The following is a 19,633-nucleotide window of genomic DNA, read 5'->3' as shown; positions in this document are numbered from 1 at the left end:
CTAAAACTGTTTGAATCATGTCTGTGAGTATAACATAACTTATTTAGCAGGCGAAACCCCGAGGACAAACCATTCAGACTTTTTTTTGAGTCACGGTCTTTTCAATGTTTTCATGAGGAATCCAGAATTCTAATAAAATTTCCTGCAGTTTCTACCGTTTCCACTGGATGTCACCAGTTTGTAGAAATTGGTTGAGGTTTTTCCTTTGTGTAATGAAGAAGTACCATAGCTCAGAACGAACGTCACTTCATGTGTACCTTTTGATAGAGGCGCGTAACCAGAAAAGTAGCATCAGTTTGTTTTGCTCCTGTATTGAACACAGATCATCCCGTCTTCAATTTGATCGATTATATACGTTTAGAAATACCTAAAGTTGTATTACAAAAGTAGTTGAAATGTTTACAGGTAACTTTTGAGAGCGACGTTGCGTAAGTTGGAAGTGGTGTTTTTCTGGATCAAACTCGCCAAATAAATGGACATTTTGGATATATATCGACGGAATTAATAGAATAAAAAGCACCATTTGTGATGTTTATGGGACATATAGGAGTGCCAACAAAAGAAGCTTGTCAAAGGTAAGGCATGTTTTATATTTTATTGCGTTTTGTGTCGCACCTGCAGAGTTGAAATATACTACTCTCATTGTTTACTGTTGTGCTATCATTAGATAATAGCATCTTATGCTTTTGCCGAAAAGCCTTTTTGAAATCTGACACGTTGGCTGGATTCAGAACGAGTGTAGCTTTAATTTGCTATCTTGCATGTGTAATTTAATCAAAGTTAGATTTTTATAGAAATTTGTCGCTCTCTGCATTTTCCCTGGATATTGGCCATGTGGGACGCAAGCGCCCCGCCAACCCCAAAGAGGTTAAAGGTCTTGCTCACATTGGCTACGGAGAGCGTGATCACAGTCGCCCAGAATAGCTGGTGCTCTCATGCATGCTTCAGTGTTGCTTGTCTTGAAGTTAGCATAAAAGACATTTAGCTCGTCTGGTAGGCTCGCGTCACTGGGCAGCTCATGGCTGGGTTTCCCTTTGTAGCTCGTAATAGTTTTCAAGCCCTGCCACATCTGACGAGCATCAGAGCCGGTGTAGTAAGATTCAGTCTTAGTCTTGTATTGACGCTTTGCCTGTTTGATGGTTCATCTGAGGCCATAGCGTGATTTCTTATAAGCATCTGGATTAGTGTCCCGCTCCTTGAAAGTGGCAGCTCTAGGGTAAACCTACCTTGGAGAGCATCTGTAGCAGCTTTCTCGCGATGCTCTTGGTGAAGGCACTATGCAGGGGAATAGCCTCGGGATACCTGGTGGCATAATCCACTACAACCAGTATATGTTGAAAACATTTTGCAGACCGTGGTAATGGTCCAATTAAATCCATAGCAATTCTATCGAATGGTTTGTCTATCACTTGCAACGGGAATAAGGGATTTCGTAAATCAGGAAGGGGTGAGGTTCTCTGACAGTCAGGACACCCTTGGAAATACCATATCACATCCGCATACACCCCCGGCCAGAAGAAGCATTGTAACACCCATTCCTGTTTTTCTTCTCTCCATAAATGTCCTCCCATCATGTGGCTATGGGCCAGGTTCAGCACTGTCCGCCGAAACGGGAAACGGGGTTGGAACCAACAGCTGCTCCACTGTGAAGTCATTGGACTTCGTGACCTGGTATAACAGATTTTTTCCCATGAGAAACATGGGGAAAGGTGAGTACATTAGCAGGATTTGCAGGTACACCATCTATTACCTTGACATTCTGTTTGGCGTTCTGTAGTGTGGTGCCTTCCAGCTGAGCAGTACAAAAACGTCCCCTTTACTGTGTTAACATAGGAGGAAAAATCGCATTGACATTAGATTTTCCAGACCCTCGCTCTGCGCTTCCTGTTCCTCCTCTTCCACCATTTCTGGCCCATTTATCCCCACTGAGTTTCCTGTCTCTTCGTCATTTCCTTCCCCTTCTTCTCCCAGGCGAACTTTAAAAAAATATATTTCACCTTTATTTAACCAGGTAAGCTAGATGAGAACATGTTCTCATTTACAACTGCGACCTGGCCAAGATAAAGCAAAGCAGTGCGACACAAACAACACAGAGTTACACATGGAATAAGCAAGCGTACAGTCAATAACACAATAGAAAAAAATAACATCTATATACAGTGTGTGCAAATGGTGTGAGGAGGTAAGGCAATAAATAGGACATAGTAGCGAAGTAATTACAATTTAGCAAATTAACACTGGAGTAATAGATGAGCAGATGGTGAAGTGCAAGTAGAAATACTGGTGTGCAAAAGAGCAGAAAGTAAATAAAAACAATATGGGGATGAGGTAGGTAGATTGGGTGGGTTATTTACAGATGGGCTATGTGCAGCTGCAGCGATCGGTTAGCTGCTCAGATAGCTGATGTTTAAAGTTAGTGAGGGAAATATAAGTCTCCAGCTTCAGCGATTTATGTAATTCGTTCCAGTCATTGGCGGCAGAGAACTGGAAGGAAAGGCAGCCAAACGAGGTGTTGGCTTTGGGGATGACCAGTGAGATATACCTGCTGGAGCGCGTGCTACGGGTGGGTGTTGTTTTCGTGACCAGTGAGCTGAGATAAGGCGGAGCTTTAGCTAGCATAGGCTTATAGATGACCTGGAGCCAGTGTGTCTGGCGATGAATATGTAGCGAGGGCCAGCCGACTACAGCACACAGGTCGCAGTGGGGGGGGGTCTGGGGCTTTGGTGACAAAATGGATGGCACTGTGACAGACTGCATCCAGTTTGCTGAGTAGAGTATTGGAAGATATTTTGTAAATGACATCGCCGAAGTCGAGGATCGGTAGCATAGTCAGTTTTTCGAGGGTGTGTTTGGAGGTGTGAGTGAAGGAGGCTTTGTTGCGAAACAGGAAGACAATTCTAAATTTAATTTTGGATTGCAATGTTTAATATGAGTCTGGAAGGAGAGTCTACAGTCTAGCCAGACACTTAGAATATGTAGACCATTACAAATACCTAAGTCAGAACCTTCCAGAGTAGTGAGACTAGTCGGGCGGGCTGGTGCGGGCAGCGAAGGGTTGAAAAGCATACATTTGGTTTTACTAGCATTTAAGAGCAGTTGGAGGCCACGGAAGGAGTGTTGTATGGCATTGAAGATCGTTTGGAGGTTAGTTAACAGTGTCCTAAGAAGGGTCAGATGTACACAGAATGGTATTGTCTGCGTAGAGGTGGATCAGGGAATCACCCGCAGCAAGAGCGACATCGTTGATATATACAGAGAAAAGAGTCGGCCCGAGAATTGAAACCTGTGCTATCCCCATAGAGATTGCCAGAGGTCCGGACAACAGGCCATCCGATTTGACACACTGAATTCTGTCTGAGAAGTAGTTGGTGAACCAGGCAAGGCAGTTATTTGAGAAACCAAGGCTGTTGAGTCTGGCGATAAGAATACGGTGAATGACAGAGTCAAAAATCTTGGCCAGGTCGATGAAAACGGCTGCACAGTACTGTCTTTTATCGATGGCGGTTATGATATCATTCAGTACCTTGAGCGTGGCTGAGGTGTGCCCATGACCAGCTCGAAAACCGGATTGCACAGCAGAGTAGGTACGTGGGATTCGAAATGGTCAGTGATCTGTTTATTAACTTGGCTTTCGAAGACTTTAGAAAGGCAGGGCAGGATGGATATAGGTCTATAACAAGAAGGGGAGGACAGCGGCAGCTTTCCAATATTTAGAGATCTTGGACGATACAAAAAAAGAGGTTGAACAGACTGGTAAAAAGGGGTTGCAACAGTGGCGGCGGATAATTTTAGAAAGAGAGGGTCCAGATTGTCTAGCCCTGCTGATTTGTATGAATCCAGGTTTTGCAGCTCTTTCAGAACATCTGCTATCTGGATTTGGGTGAAGGAGAAATGCTTATTGAAATTCTTGATTATCGTGGATTTATTGGTGGTGACAGTGTTTCCTAGCCTCAGTGCAGTGGGCAGCTGGGAGGAGGTGCTCTTATTCTCCATGGACTTTACAGTGTCCCAAAACCTTTGGGAGTCAGAGCTACAAAATGCAGATTTCTGTTTGAAAAAGCTAGCCTCTGCTTTTCTGACTGACTGCGTGTATTGGTTCCTGACTTCCTTGAAAAGTTGCATATCGCTGGGACTATTCGATGCTAGTGCAGTCTGCCACAGTATGATTTTGTGCTGGTCGAGGGCAGTCATGTCTGGAGTGAACCAAGGGCTATATCTGTTCTTAGTTCTACATGAAAAAAATACCCCATTTTTCTCCCCAATGTCGTGGTATCCAATTGTTAGTGGCTACTATCTTGTCTCACCGCTACAACTCCCGTACGGGCTCAGGAGAGACGAAGGTCTAAAGTCATGCGTCCTCCGAAACACAACCCAACCAAGCCGCACTGCTTCTTAACATAACGCGCATACAACCACACCAATGTGTGGAGGAAACACTGTGCACCTGGCGACCTTGGTTAGCGTGCACTGCGCCCGGCCCGCCACAGGAGTTGCTGGTGCGTGATGAGACAAGGATATCCCTACCGGCCAAACCCTCCCTAACCCGGAAGACGCTAGGCCAATTGGGCCACGCCCCATGGACCTCCCGGTCGCGGCCGGTTGCAACAGAGCCTGGGCGCAAACCCAGAGTCTCTGGTGGCACAGCTAGCGCTGCAGTGCAGTGCCCGGGAGGCCTACATTTTTTTAAAGGGGCATGCTTATTTAACATGGTGAGGAAATTACTTTTAAAGAATGACCAGGCATCCTCGACTTATGGGATGAAGTCAATATCCTTCCAGGATACCTGGGCCAGGTCAATTAGAAAGGTCTGCTCGCAGAAGTGTTTTAGGGAGCGTTTGACAGTGATGAGGGGTGGTCATTTGACCACGGACCCATTACGGATGCGGGCAGTGAGGCAGTGATTGCTAAGATCCTGATTGAAAACAACAGAGGTGTATTTGTATGGCGAGTTGGTCAGGATAATATCTATGAGGGTGCCCATGTTGACGGATTTAGGGTTGTACCTGGTGGGTTCTTTGATAATTTGTGTGAGATTGAGGGCATCTAGCTTAGATTGTAGGACTGCCCGGCTGTTAAGCGTATCCTAGTTTAGGTCACCTAACAGAACGTACTCTGAAGATAGATGGGGGGCAATCAATTCACATATGGTGTCCAGGGCACAGCTGGGAGCTGAGGGGGTCTATAACAGGCTGCAACATCTAGAAGCGTATTTCTGGAGAGATTATTTTTTTAAATTAGAAGCTCGAACTGTTTGGGCACAGACCTGGAAAGTATGACAGAACGCTGCAGGCTAACTCCTCCCCCTTTGTCAGTTCTATCTTGATGGAAAATGTTGTAGTTGGGTATGGAAATCTCAGAATTTTTGATGGCCTTCCTAAGCCAGGATTCAGACATGGCAAGGACATCAGGGTTGGCGGAGTGTGCTAAAGCAGTGAGTAAAACAAACTTAGGGAGAAGGCTTCTGATGTTAACTTGCATGAAAAGGCTTTTTTGGTTACAGAAGTCAAGAATAGTGCCTGGGGACACAGTGTCCAAAGAAGGGCCAGATGTACACAGAATGGCCTGGGTTAACCTCCACATCACCCGAGGAACAGAGGAGGAGTAGGATGAGGGCACGGCTAAAGGCTATCAAAACTGGTCGTCTAGTGCGTTGGGGACAGGAGCAGATTTCTGGGTGTGGTAGAATAGATTCAGGGCATAATGTACAGACAGGGGTATGGTGGTGTGCGGGTACAGTGGAGGTAAACAAAGGCCCCAAGTGATAAGAGAGGTTGCACCCCTGGACGGGCTTGTTATGCTGGTTGAGGTCACCGCATGTGTGGGAGGTGGGACAAAGGAGGTATCTGAGGCATGTTGAGTGGGACTAGGGGCTCCGCAGTACACTAAAACAGTAAACTCAACTATAACTATCCTAAGCAGTGTACAAGGCATATTGACATTTGAGAGAGACATAAAGCGAGGCATAAAGCAATCACAGGTGTTGATTGGGAGAGCTAGCTAAGACAACAACGGCTAAGACAACAACAGGTAAATTGGCAATGAATATGGGCAGAGAGGGTTGGTTAACTACATACAGGGCCTGAGTTCAAGGCTGGGGCCGACAGATAAACAAAAAATAAACAAAATTGAGTGATTAGTGAACTGTCCAGCAGTTATCAGCTATGTAGCCAAGTGATCATAGGGTCCAGTGAACAGCAATAGATGGAACAGGGAAGCCGCGGGGTAGTCGTTACTACGCTGGAGACACAGCGTTTTAAGTTAGCAGGCCGGCGTAAGTAGAAACGTTTGCGCCGTCGTCCGGCAAAGGCCGGTGGAGGGTACAGCGGATGGAGTTACGTCGGCGGACCAGTCGTGGTGGTACAGCGGGGTGCTGTGTCAACAAAGGGTCCGGGCCAGATGGCGAAAGAGGTATTTTAGCTGTAGTAATTCTGTTTACTAGCCGGGAGATGCGTCTGGCCCGCGTCGAACTGGTGCTAGCTTCATGGCAGGGCCGTTAGCCACTATAGCCACTCTTTAGAAGCTAGCTAGCAGGGATGAAATTTACTTTAAATTCTGAATACAAAGTTTTTTTATAAATCCAACACAACACATCACTCTTCATATTTTCAAGCATGGTGGTGGCTGCATCATGTTATGGGTATGCTTGACATCGGCTAGGACTAGGGAGTTTTAGAATGAGAAACGGAATAGAGCTCAGCACAGGCAAAATCCTACAGGAAAACATGGTCTGCTTTCCAATAGACACTGGGAGACAAATTAATCTTTCAGCGGGACAATAACTTAAAATACATGGCCAAATATACACTGGATTTGCTTACCAAGACAACATTTAATTTTCCTGAGACATTGAATGTTGTTGAGTGGACTAGTAACAGTTTTGATTTAAATCATCTTGAAAATCTATGGCAAGACTTGAAAATGTCTGTTTAGCAATGATCAACATGACAGCGCTTGAATCATTTTTAAAGAATATTGTGCAAATATTGTTCAATCCAGGTGTGCAAAGCTCTTACGTACCCAGAAAGACACAGCTGTAATTGCTGCCAAAGGTGATTCTAACATGAATTGACTCAGGGATTTGAATACTTAGATACAGTGGGGCAAAAAGGTATTTAGTCAGCCACCAATTGTGCAAGTTCTCCCACTTAAAAAGATGAGAGAGGCCTGTAATTTTCATCATAGGTACACTTAAACTACAACAGACAAAATGACTGAAAAAAATCCAGAAAATCACATTGTAGGATTTTTAATCAAATGTATTTGCAAATTATGGTGGAAAATAAGTATTTGGTCAATAACAAAAGTTTATCTCAATACTTTGTTATATACCCTTTGTTGGCAATGACAGGGGTCAAACGTTTTCTGTACGTCTTCACGAGGTTTTCACACACTGTTGCTGGTATTTTGGCCCATTCCTCCATGGAGATCAACTCTAGAGCAGTGATGCTTTGGGGCTGTTGCTGGGTAACACGGACTTGCTAGGCTGGCTAGGCCACTCCAGAACCTTGAAATGCTTCTTACGAAGCCACTCCTTCGTTGCCCGGGCGGTGTGTTTGGGATCATTGTCATGCTGAAAGACCCAGCCACGTTTCACCTTCAATGCCCTTGCTGATGGAAGGAGGTTTTCACTCAAAATCTCACGATACATGGCTCCATTAATTCTTTCCTTTACACGGATCAGTCGTCCTGGTCCCTTTGCAGAAAAACAGCCCCAAAGCATGATGTTTCCACCCCCATGCTTCACAGTAGGTATGGTGTTCTTTGGATGCAACTCAGCATTCTTTGTCCTCCAAACACGACGAGTTGAGTTTTTACCAAAAAGTTATATTTTGGTTTCATCTGACCATATGACATTCTCCCAATCTTCTTCTGGATCATCCAAATGCTCTCTAGCAAACTTCAGACGGGCCTGGACATGTACTGGCTTAAGCAGGGGGACACGTCTGGCACTGCAGGATTTGAGTCCCTGGCGGCGTAGTGTGTTACTGATGGTAGGCTTTGTTACGCCGCCAAACAAGGAGAGGAACCGACTTCGGTGGAAGTCGTGGCATATTTGCCATTTTGTGAACTCATGGAGTGAATGTGTTTTCAGTCAAACAAGTTTAACATGTTCAGAAGTGCAGCAAGAGATATGCAAATGTACAGGCATCATTATCCAGTAAGTTATTCTCTTCACACAATCTTACACACTTTATGCTATAAAATATATCCACCTCAATCATAGTATGTTGCTGCTGCTGACTATCAATCAGTCAATAGTTTGTACATAGTCTTTAGACCTTTGTTCATGTTTCCACAGGGGCAAGAATCAAATTTGTACTTTGGCGGGCAACAACAAGTAAGCAAGTACTCATCTCTTTATGTAGTACATGGAAAAGCGGGATGATTTGAGTCATAATTTTACTGGCCAATTCCTCTGAGATTATTGTACTGTTTTAATACAGCTCTCTGAAATATCCTCATTTCTGAATTTGCATTACTTTCCCCCCCAGGATGAAATGCCTAATTTACAGTTCTACCGTGGACAAATACCCTCCTCCCCTGATGGTAAACTATTGACTGTTTCTTTCAGCGCAGTTTCAATTTGACAAGACATGGACATGTTTAACTGTAAACTTTGCTCTGATTAGGTGTCTTCATTGAGGACTTTCACAATAAATGGCACAGGAAATATTCAAAACTGGAAGAAGTTCACTCATACATCCAATGGTCAGTTTCCTTTACATTTCTAAGTTAAATTGTTTAAAATATTTGTTTAATACACAAACATTTTATTTAGGTTGTTCCCACTTTAACAACCAGGAATGAATTATCAAGCCAAGGAACTCACCAAGAAGGAAATTGAGGTACTTCTAGTAGTTTCTTTGAGCAAGGAAAGTGTTCTCTGCATACTGCATTTACATATGTCATACATTATCTATTGACTTAGAGACAAATGGAAATGTTTTCATAATCGTTCTGAATGACAATCCGCGTCTTCAGAATTTCCTTGAAGATGGCACAGCAAAGCAGAGGCTGGTTGCATCCTACAAGCTCATGCTGGACTTCTACGGCATAGAGCTGTCAAATGACATAACAGGGGAAGTGAAACTTGCGAATAACTGGCGTGAGAGATTTGACAACCTGGAAAGGTTAGAAATGTCTTCCTTTGGTCATTTAACTGTTATTATTATATAGTGATTGCAATACATAATAGCTAAGATTTCAGCTTTCAAATTAAACATCTGAGAATAAGTGCTTTTGAGGTTAACAGTACCCTTGTATGTTTGTTGTTCTTGTGTTTTTGTTCATGGCAGAAACACACACAACAACCTGCGCATCACCCGCATCCTGAAGTGCCTGGGCACTCTGGGGTTCACCCACTACCAGGCCCCACTGGTCCGCTTCTTCCTAGAGCAGACTCTTGTCAAAGACAAGCTGTACAATGTGAAGGAAAGTGCCCTCAACTACTTCATCTTCGCTGTCATTGATAAGCAAGAGCGCAGGAATTTAGTTAAGTATGCCTACGCACACTATGAGCCCAAACATGAGTTTGTGTGGTGCCCCAAGACAATCCAGAGTATATTCAGGGGAGAGACATTCCCAGATGATAATAACCCAATTGATCTGAAACACGATGACATTGACGACAACACTGCCAGTTATCAGTCTGTCTCTCACAATGTTAACAAGAATGAGCCAATGGATAGGAGTGGAATGGCAGGTGAGGTTAGTGACGTAATGTGATTAGGGTCGCCAAACGATGCATGGTTGAGACATGTAGTGAACAAGCACCAAACCAGCTTGTGTGAGGGCAGAGTTGGATGGTGAGCTGTGCATTGCATGACGTGCAATTTTGTGCTGTTTCTATCAGAATAAAGCTCCATTACTGGTGCTACAAGTTGGAGCTCGTGTCGATGATTGATTGAACACAACACAGGAAGAGTACTGTTACAGTGGCTAAGATTGGTCCCAAAGATTGGAAAGCAGCTGCTGTCATCCCCCTCTTCAAAGGGGGAGGACACTCTTGACCCAAACTGCTACAGACCTATATCTACATTTACATTACATTTAAGTCATTTAGCAGACGCTCTTATCCAGAGCGACTTACAAATTGGTGCATTCACCTTATGACATCCAGTGGAACAACCACTTTACAATAGTGCATCTAAATATTTTAAGGGGGGTGAGAAGGATTACTTTATCCTATCCTAGGTATTCCTTAAAGAGGTGGGGTTTCAGGTGTCTCCGGAAGGTGGTGATTGACTCCGCTGTCCTGGCGTCGTGAGGGAGTTTGTTCCACCATTGGGGAGCCAGAGCAGCGAACAGTTTTGACTGAGCTGAGCGGGAACTGTACTTCCTCAGTGGTAGGGAGGCGAGCAGGCCAGAGGTGGATGAACGCAGTGCCCTTATTTGGGTGTAGGGCCTGATCAGAGCCTGGAGGTACTGAGGTGCCGTTCCCCTCACAGCTCCGTAGGCAAGCACCATGGTCTTGTAGCGGATGCGAGCTTCAACTGGAAGCCAGTGGAGAGAGCGGAGGAGCGGGGTGACGTGAGAGAACTTGGGAAGGTTGAACACTAGACGGGCTGCGGCGTTCTGGATGAGTTGTAGGGGTTTAATGGCACAGGCAGGGAGCCCAGCCAACAGCGAGTTGCAGTAATCCAGACGGGAGATGACAAGTGCCTGGATTAGGACCTGCGCCGCTTCCTGTGTGAGGCAGGGTCGTACTCTGCGGATGTTGTAGAGCATGAACCTACAGGAACGGGCCACCGCCTTGATGTTAGTTGAGAACGACAGTTTGTTGTCCAGGATCACGCCAAGGTTCTTAGCGCTCTGGGAGGAGGACACAATGGAGTTGTCAACCGTGATGGCGAGATCATGGAACGGGCAGTCCTTCCCCGGGAGGAAGAGCAGCTCCGTCTTGCCGAAGTTCAGCTTGAGGTGGTGATCCGTCATCCACACTGATATGTCTGCCAGACATGCAGAGATGCGATTCGCCACCTGGTCATCAGAAGGGGGAAAGGAGAAGATTAATTGTGTGTCGTCTGCATAGCAATGATAGGAGAGACCATGTGAGGTTATGACAGAGCCAAGTGACTTGGTGTATAGCGAGAATAGGAGAGGGCCTAGAACAGAGCCCTGGGGGACACCAGTGGTGAGAGCGCGTGGTGAGGAGACAGATTCTCGCCACGCCACCTGGTAGGAGCGACCTGTCAGGTAGGACGCAATCAAGCGTGGGCCGCGCCGGAGATGCCCAACTCGGAGAGGGTGGAGAGGAGGATCTGATGGTTCACAGTATCGAAGGCAGCCGATAGGTCTAGAAGGATGAGAGCAGAGGAGAGAGAGTTAGCTTTAGCGGTGCGGAGCGCCTCCGTGATACAGAGAAGAGCAGTCTCAGTTGAATGACTAGTCTTGAAACCTGACTGATTTGGATCAAGAAGGTCATTCTGAGAGAGATAGCGGGAGAGCTGACCAAGGACGGCACGTTCAAGAGTTTTGGAGAGAAAAGAAAGAAGGGATACTGGTCTGTAGTTGTTGACATCGGAGGGATCGAGTGTAGGTTTTTTCAGAAGGGGTGCAACTCTCGCTCTCTTGAAGACGGAAGGGACGTAGCCAGCGGTCAGGGATAAGTTGATGAGCGAGGTGAGGTAAGGGAGAAGGTCTCCGGAAATGGTCTGGAGAAGAGAGGAGGGGATAGGGTCGAGCGGGCAGGTTGTTGGGCGGCCGGCCGTCACAAGACGCGAGATTTCATCTGGAGAGAGAGGGGAGAAAGAGGTCAGAGCACAGGGTAGGGCAGTGTGAGCAGAACCAGCGGTGTTGTTTGACTTAGCAAACGAGGATCGGATGTCGTCGATCTTCTTTTCAAAATGGTTGACGAAGTCATCTGCAGAGAGGGAGGAGGGGGGAGGGGGAGGAGGATTCAGGAGGGAGGAGAATGTGGCAAAGAGCTTCCTAGGGTTAGAGGCAGATGCTTGGAATTTAGAGTGGTAGAAAGTGGCTTTAGCAGCAGAGACAGAGGAGGAAAATGTAGAGAGGAGGGAGTGAAAGGATGCCAGGTCTGCAGGGAGGCGAGTTTTCCTCCATTTCCGCTCGGCCTTCCGGAGCCCTGTTCTGTGAGCTCGCAGTGAGTCGTCAAGCCACGGAGCGGGAGGGGAGGACCGAGCCGGCCTGGAAGATAGGGGACATAGAGAGTCAAAGGATGCAGAAAGGGAGGAGAGGAGGGTTGAGGAGGCAGAATCAGGAGATAGGTTGGAGAAGGTTTGAGCAGAGGGAAGAGATGATAGGATGGAAGAGGAGAGAGTAGCGGGGGAGAGAGAGCGAAGGTTGGGACGGCGCGATACCATCCGAGTAGGGGCAGTGTGGGAAGTGTTGGATGAGAGCGAGAGGGAAAAGGATACAAGGTAGTGGTCGGAGACTTGGAGGGGAGTTGCAATGAGGTTAGTGGAAGAACAGCATCTAGTAAAGATGAGGTCGAGCGTATTGCCTGCCTTTCTAAGGTCTTCGAAAGCCAAGTCAACAAACAGATTGCCGACCATTTCGAATCCCACCATACTTTCTCCGCTATGCAATCTGGTTTCAGAGCTGGTCATGGGTGCACCTCAGCCACGCTCAAGGTCGTAAATGATATCTTAACCGACATCGATAAGAAACAATACTGTGCAGCCGTATTCATTGACCTGTCCAAGGTTTTTGACTCTGTCAATCACCACATCCTCATCGGCAGACTCGACAGCCTTGGTTTCTCAAATGGTTGCCTCGCCTGGTTCACCAACTACTTCTCTGATCAAGTTCAGTGTGTCAAATCGGAGCGTTTGTTGTCCGGGCCTCTGGCAGTCTATGGGGGTGCCACAGGGTTCAATTCTTGGACCGACTCTCTTCTCTGTATACATCAATGATGTCGCTCTTGCTGCTGGTGAGTCTCTGATCCACCTCTACGCAGATGACACCATTCTATATACTTCTGGCCCTTCTTTGGACACTGTGTTAACAACCCTCCAAACAAGCTTCAATGCCATACAACTCTCCTTCCGTGGCCTCCAATTGCTCTTAAATGCAAGTAAAACTAAATGCATGCTCTTCAACCGATCGCTGCCTGCACCTGCCCGCCTGTCCAACATCACTACTCTGGACAGCTCTGACTTAGAATATGTGGACAACTTCAAATACGTAGGTGTCTGGTTAGACTGTAAACTCTCCTTCCAGACTCACATCAAACATCTCCAATCCAAAGTTAAATCTAGAATTGGCTTCCTATTTTGCAACAAAGCATCATTCACTCATGCTGCCAAACATACCCGTGTAAAACTGACCATCCTACCAATCCTCGACTTCGGCGATGTCATTTACAAAATAGCCTCCAATACCCTACTCAATAAATTGGATGCAGCCTATCACAGTGCCATCCGTTTTGTCACCAAAGCCCCATATACTACCCACCACTGCGACCTGTATGCTCTCGTTGGCTGGCTCCTCGCTTCATACTCGTCGCCAAACCCACTGGCTCCAGGTCATCTACAAGACCCTGCTAGGTAAAGTCCCCCCTTATCTCAGCTCGCTGGTCACCATAGCAGCACCCACCTGTAGCACAGGCTCCAGCAGGTATATCTCTCTGGTCACCCCCAAAACCAATTTTTCCTTTGGCCGCCTCTCCTTCCAGTTCTCTGCTGCCAATGACTGGAATGAACTACAAAAATCTCTGAAACTGGACACACTTATCTCCCTCACTAGCTTTAAGCACCAGCTCACAGATTACTGCACCTGTACATAGCCCATCTATAATTTAGCCCAAACAACTACCTCTTTCCCTGCTGTATTTATTTATTTTGCACCCCATTATTTATCTCTACTTTGCACATTCTTCCACTGAAAATCAACCATTCCAGTGTTTTACTTGCTATATTGTATTTACTTTGCCACCATGTCCTTTTTTTGTCTTTACCTCCCTTATCTCACCTCATTTGCTCACATTGTATATAGACTTATTTTTCTACTGTATTATTGACTGTATGTTTGTTTTACTCCATGTGTAACTCTGTGTTGTTGTATGTGTCGAACTGCTTTGCTTTATCTTGGCCAGGTCGCAATTGTAAATGAGAACTTGGTTAAACAAAGGTGAAATAAATAAAAATTTATCCATACCTCGTGATAACGTGCCTGATCTGTCGACGAGGTACACTCTGAGAAACAAAGGGACTAGTCAGGGCACAAAGTCTACTGGCGGAAGGAATCAAAACACCAATGCTGATTCATCCCATGAGGATCTATCAATTAGGCAAAACGATACTGCTCAATCCAGTTATGAAGCTTCTGATAGAGGTAACTTTATAACGACCCCCAACACTAGTCAGCACCGCACCATTGATTCTCCGAAGCAAACAGATTGTCGACCTAGCAGTGGACATTCAGAGAGAATTACAGACAATCATTCAGAGAGAATTACTGACAATCATTCATACTGATGATCAGAGAAAGATAAGTCAACAGAGCATGAACTTCCCGAACGTATCAACGTTTCAGAGGGAATGACTAACGCTGATCATGATGAAAGAAAAAAGAAGGGAGCAGATCGTGAACCAAGCGGTATTGTTTTGAAAAGGAAAGAATAATACCAATGATCATAAGAGTGGGGTAGCTACAGACAGGAAAGCAGAGAGTGGCAGTGGTCTGGGTAGCCATTTGATTAGCTGTTCAGGAGTGTTATGGATTGGGTGTAGAAGCTATTTAAAGTTAATCAAATTATTACATCTGATTTCTGATCACATGTATAATATATCAGTGGGTTGTTATCCACATGTTTCAAAACAATACAAATGTTATACTATTGATATTTTTTTTCAAACCTGCAACGATTATGTTATTGGTTTATTTTGTAATAGCATATTTTTAGTTTGGGGAATTTGTTATTTTGATTTGGGGGTAAATGTTCAGCTTTGAATGCTTGCCTAAAAAGGTATTTCAAAATACTTTCTACTGTTTAAAATATTTAAAATATCTTTAGTGCCTAACCATGTGTACCACCAGGGAGCCTAATGATTTGCATAAATATGACTTCGAAATGTAATTTTAATAAAGTTTAGATAAACGGAGTCTATGTGGTGTTTATTACAGTCTCTGAAACATTACAATTTTTTTGTTTGAGATGTAATGGAAAGACAATCCATAAATGACAGAAAGATTGCCATACAGTAGGTTTAATTGACCAAGTTTAAACAAAATGACTGTCAACTGTAATTAGCAATACTATAGATGCATCCATTCAGTGCTTAACTGCTGAACATACAAGCACATACTGTCTGAGGAGAAACATGACCGCTCTTCCAAGCCCAGACGGAAGGCTACATGATTTTACAAAGCTCTCCAGCTCTGCTGTTGAGACATGGTATTTTCGAACTACCTACGAATACAGCGTGAGTTATTTAGGCTGTTGACTTGTATGTTAGGCTGTTGACTTTTCGTTGTCCCTCCAGCCTCCGCATTGCCTGCTTAACACCCAGACACGGATCTTCACGTCGAATCTCAGTATTCCACTGCTACCAGTGACAACAGCCTTGTAGACAAGAGTTTCTAGCCCCGCTAAAATGGACGATGTTTCAATTTGGCGTGAGTGAGATTATGTAAGCCTTTGAGACAGATGCAGTATCTAGCCCTACAGATTGGCCGACAATACTGGTAGCCCTACAGATTGGCCGACAATACTGGTAGGCTATAGAGACGGACGCCATGGAATACTGCATAAACCCCGTCCTCGATTATAAAATATATGCTATCGTAGGCCTGTTCATTTGTAGCGTAATCAAATCGTGGGCTATTGTCCAATCACAGTCGCCTATGGGCATATTTCTATGAACCATTTCCCTCACAATAGGCTACTGAAAAAATAACGTAACTTGTGAAATCGTTGAAGTAATTTATCCGACGCATTTGATCATATAGGCCTAGGCTTGCGCCCAGAATAGGGGCAATAGTAAATTCGCTGGAAATTTGGGAAGCTAGGAATTCTAGAAAATAGTTGCTGTCGTCAGTGAAATAGCAGCTCAGATAGAGGCAGAGTAAAGTGCATTTCAAGTTGATCGATATCCACTTGTAGGCATAGGCTACTTTTATCCATCTTATATGGCGAACCACGGCATATAGCCTACATAATTGGACAAATAACCATTGTAAACCATAGCGTAGCCTATGTCATTGCCTCACACTTTGAAAACCTGTACATAGCCCACCTATAATTTAGCCCAAACAACTACCTCTTTCCCAACTGTATTTTATTTATTTATGTATTTTGCTCCTTTGCACCCCATTATTTTTATGTCTACTTTGCACATTCTTCCATTGCAAAACTACCATTCCAGTGTTTTACTTGCTATATTGTATTTACTTTGCCACCATGGCCATTTTTGCCTTTACCTCCCTTCTTACCTCATTTGCTCACATTGTATATAGACTTGTTTATACTGTTTTATTGACTGTATGTTTGTTTTACTCCATGTGTAACTCTGTGTCGTTGTATCTGTCGAACTGCTTTGCTTTATCTTGGCCAGGTCGCAATTGTAAATGAGAACTTGTTCTCAACTTGCCTACCTGGTTAAATAAAGGTGAAAAAAAAAAAAATTGGCAATTTTCCGCGGGACTGTCTGGAGAACACTGAAGGTGACAGTCCAAGAGAGACCGACGGATAGATCAGGGCCTAGTTTGGCAGCTGCGATGTAACTTCAAGGGGAAATCAGTAGTTGCTACATACATTTTTTGGATGTATAATTTAAAGATATGTACCCATTGATTCTTTAATAATATAACTTATATATCATCATAAGCTTAGTTCAACTGTCATACCCCATCAGAAACCAAAATATAAGCTTGTTTTACTCCAACGTTAGAAAACGAAAAAAATGAACAAACGTATATAGTCACAAAAACAATTTTTATATCATGGATGGTCGTGGCGTCCATAGCCGTCTATGAATTTGAGAATGGTATCATTTTTCCAGCCCCATCCCTCGACTTTTTACCAAACCAAGGGTGAGGATTCCACTTTGTTATTGTAGCTATACTGCTGATTACCGCATTAAGCATTTCATGGTCGTAGAAGATGCGTTATTTACAATTAAACTTTTTAATATTTTCCCAATCAAGCACGTTGAGTTAACCTGTAAGAGTGTCAGCTAAGAGCGTTGTTGTTTGGGCAAGGTTTGCTTTTTCACGATTCCTTTGGGGGAGCTGTCCAGTTCCCTGGTGTTGAAATCGATGCAGCCTGCGTCATAATCAAACACCACTAAAAGTAATTTTATGCTTGATCTGAAAATGTGGTCAGATGCGTTGTGACGCAATCGCGGAGCCTCTGGAGGCACGCAGGGGCCAAATTGAGCTCTGTTTCGCATCACTGCGCTGCCCAAATTTTGTATCAATGCGGGGGCTCCATATAGTTCCCCATTGACATGATTTGTTGACGGTAGGTAAGGGCGGGAGATCCAGTATAAACACAACCTCACTTCCTCGAAAACTTTCTTTGCAACAGCTCTGCTCTGCCTCTGCAGAGCCTTTAATAGACCACATTTCACGTTAAACGCAGTCTAGGCCTATATATTTCGCAGACTCGGTTTTATTAACGAAAATAACACCATAATCTCCAAACCAACCATTTGTCATGTCATGTTGATTTGATTTGCACACTGCATCACAACGTCCTTATCTGTTTTTGTTGTTGTTTTGTTTAACTGTATGATGGGTTTCTGTTTTGTATATAATGATTCCATGTCTAGATGTCACCCTGTGTCTTGATGTTTTAGGGGTTACATATGGAAATGAGCTATTAGCTAAATCTGTTGTAACATGTTTTCTCAGTCAGCTGAGACTTAGTCTTTGTTTCTGTTGCGCAGTGTCTCGGACAAATAAATTAATATTTAAATAAATATCTGTCTCAGTTTGGTTTTAGCCCACAGCTATATACAGTAGCCTAACTGAACCTTTACAGCACACTTGTTTTTTAAAATAATTTTTTTAAATCTGAGGATGTGTCCATCCCCAGGGACTTGGGGAAAACTCCCTAATGCGTAAACGCAGAGCAACAATCTGCTGAATAGCACCCATATGCTGTATTTTGGTTGTTCCGCTGACATCTGGCAATGGTTTGGCGTTTCCAGTGTTCCCAATTTGTACCGGATAAGATTCAGCTTGGGATGTTACAACTACATTTTTTAAAATATTACATTTGATCCTATATATTGCCCAAATAAAACATGTATCGTTTTATGACCATGCCCATTTACACAAAACTCTTATAACTGGTTTTATAATTATATCTTGTGAGGTAAGGCAGACAATAAGCCTAACGGTGCACTTTGGCTGCTCTATGAGTGGTCTGGATCAGTCGTAGATGTACAAGGATTTCAGAGCCACGTTAGTAACGAAGGTTATGGGAAACACCTCGACTACTAAAGATACATAGATACATCGTAAAATGGTTCTAACGATGATTTTAACACTATACGAAGGCTCCGGGAAACGAGGCCTAGTGCTCGATTTTCCAAAAGCATCTTAAGGCGAAGTTCATCGTAAGAACCATCGGATCATATGGTTCTAACGATGAACCGAACCAAATATGATTTTGGGAAACAGGCCCTTGGTCTTTACCCATGGTTGTGCATCAGCGAGTTTCAAAAGACCTGTCATATGCTATAGGTCAATTGACAGATCTTTAAAAAAATATACCTTGTTATTGGTGTACCTTATAGGCTCATCACAAATGGCCAGATCCTGATATAGGCAACACTAAAAACTGTTTTCCATCAGTCATGACAGGCAACTTTCATCAGACTGACTGCCTATATGTTTAAAGCTGACTGCCTGTGTTTAAGGCTGACTGCCCATGTGGTTATGTCTATTCTCATCTGCACTGAATCTTTGTAGTGATCGGTGGCATGTTATAGAGCAGGGGTACTTAACTCTTATCCTACGAGGTCCGGGGCCTGCTGGTTTTCTGTTCTATCTGATAATTGATTGCACACACCTGGTGTCCCAGGTCTAAATCAGTCCCTCATTAGAGCGGAACAATGAAAAAAGATAGGAAAAAAAATAGACTCAGGACATGTCACATGACCCACTACAGTTGACTGTCAATCATCAAATCATTGGAATGATACATTAAACAAATATAACGTTTAATTGTTTATTCGATTACATATGCAGATCAAAAACATGAAGAAAGACTCATTCATCATTTTCTGTGTTGTCAAGAAACCACGACTATTCATTGACCAAAACCTATGGTGCAGGGGTCGAACCAGAACCGTTAATTTAAAAACACAAGATATAAATAATCAAATAATTATTCATTTTCTCGTTTTTTAATATTTCCTTTAGACAATAAAAACAAACAACAAAACCGTTTATGCTGTTGTTTGATTTCTGATTCAAATTAAATAAACGAGCACTTACATTTTTTATTCGTTTTTTATCTTGTCATCTGATAGGAAATATTAATTGGACAAAAATTATACGGACCCATGAACTCAAATCTAGATTATGCCTTTAGATTTCGAGAAAATGAACTACTAAGGAAGAATTTTTCGATTCTCTCATTGACTTCTCATTCAAATCCCGGTCTGCTTCGTCTGTTTCGCAAGCGTTCCCGGAAGTCTCGCGATATTGCGCCAGTGTT

General features: G+C 43.9%; 1 pseudogene; it reads left to right on the top strand.

Annotated features, from left to right (window-relative positions):
• The first annotated feature begins 8,186 nt into the window (after positions 1 to 8,186).
• LOC124017066 lies at positions 8,187 to 9,858 on the top strand (annotated as a pseudogene).
• Positions 9,859 to 19,633: the final 9,775 nt, after the last annotated feature.

Source organism: Oncorhynchus gorbuscha, linkage group LG03 (assembly GCF_021184085.1).
Source record: "Oncorhynchus gorbuscha isolate QuinsamMale2020 ecotype Even-year linkage group LG03, OgorEven_v1.0, whole genome shotgun sequence".
NCBI classification, from domain to species: Eukaryota; Metazoa; Chordata; class Actinopteri; order Salmoniformes; family Salmonidae; genus Oncorhynchus; species Oncorhynchus gorbuscha.
This window is presented reverse-complemented; position numbering and strand designations above follow the sequence as displayed.